The sequence below is a fragment of the Argopecten irradians genome, chromosome 4 (assembly GCF_041381155.1).
Source record: "Argopecten irradians isolate NY chromosome 4, Ai_NY, whole genome shotgun sequence".
Taxonomy (NCBI): Eukaryota; Metazoa; Mollusca; class Bivalvia; order Pectinida; family Pectinidae; genus Argopecten; species Argopecten irradians.
Window position 1 is genome coordinate 10,626,890 of NC_091137.1, and position 1,635 is coordinate 10,628,524.

The window sequence follows — 1,635 nt, forward strand, 5'->3', positions numbered from 1 at the left end:
AACGCATTAGACATTTCAAGTGTACGTTAGTATTTACCATTCTTTTAACAATTATGATATCTTTTTTAATTATACTGACGTGAAATATTGGCTGTCCATTGGACTACCACTGGATCTTTCGGTACGTCCTAAAGTGGAAACATCTATCGCAATGCGGTTTGTTCGAACCATATCGTCCTAGTCCAACGTAATATTGAAATACAGACAATGTCTTTTCTGACGTCGTCCTTGATTCCGCCTCCTTTTGGCTTGTGAAGAACGATCTGTTACCGTGATGGTGTTTGCGCTTGATTAGCTATCAGCATAAAGGCATGACTGGTAATCATTAATGTGACCAGGAGAGGTATATTGTTCAGTGACGGCATGCTTCAGGGAGATAACAGTATGAAAAAAAGTTCCACCATATCAGAACACAAATGTACCGAATACTTCCAAAACATTTAGATTGTCTCACAGGTAGCAAATTCGATACAGAAGGGGAGTGGGGGTGTCGTCCTTAAGCCCCACCAACCAACCAATGTTGTGATAAATTCTATGTATTCATTTTGAAAAGTATCAAATATTTGTATGTGATTTCATTTTTACACATTTCATATTATGTTAGTTAAGTCGTGTAAGTAAAATTGAGTTGATTCACTTTACCTGAAATGTTTCAGTCTTTGTTCTGTTAATATTATATATATTCCGTTGAAACGCACCGATATAATTTACTCATTCGAATACAGCACATTCTTATTGAATTTCTGTGTGAAAATAATACTAATCAGTGATTTCTTTGGGGATACTACACCACGGGGAAAACCTTCCTGGAAGCTTTCAATCTAAATGCAATCAAAGTAAGTTACTTTCTTTCCAGCATATTCCCGTGATAACAGTATTTGGGATATGTGTTAAGGATTTGTCTTTTTAACCTTATTATTTGTATCATCCATCGAGACACCCGCTTCTAGCTGCAACTGCCACAGATCGACAGGTGCTGAAGTGGCTGTTCAATTGGCCGTAAAATTATATCTTAGGCCATGTCTGTTCCCATTAAACAGATAATATCTTCTCCCTTTTGTTAGTAAGGAGATTCGTGGATCGGATAGAGACATTGTATCACCTCTTTCGGCTTTGTTGTCCTTGTACCGATAGACTGTGGGCTTCACTAGAGTTTTAATAATAGACCCATACAAAGTATAATGAAATCAGTTTGTTGTGGTTTTGCAACATAAAGCATGGCTTTCATTAAGAGAAAAAAAATATTGCGGTCATTTATTGTCCGTGAGCGTTGTATTTCAGAACAATGTAACAGTGGGGTAATATGATGAAGTGAACCATATGTTAACTTAAATTAAATTAGCTGCTACCAGGTTTCGAGGAATAGGTTCGCCTTCAAGTGAATAATGATATCATTTTGACTTTGAATGCACACAAACTTCTGCACACATCTGGGTTCGTCCGATCTTGAATATAAACAACAGCTTTAGACAATCATTTTTATCACTTTAAACGTATTTGCTGTTCTATATTTAAAGGCAGTCTTCTCTATGCCTATCGATATTCAAGGTAAATGGATTTGTTTACTTCCAAGCAAGTTTTGTCAGATACACATAACAAGACAATTGTAATATTACAGAAAAAGAAAACACACTG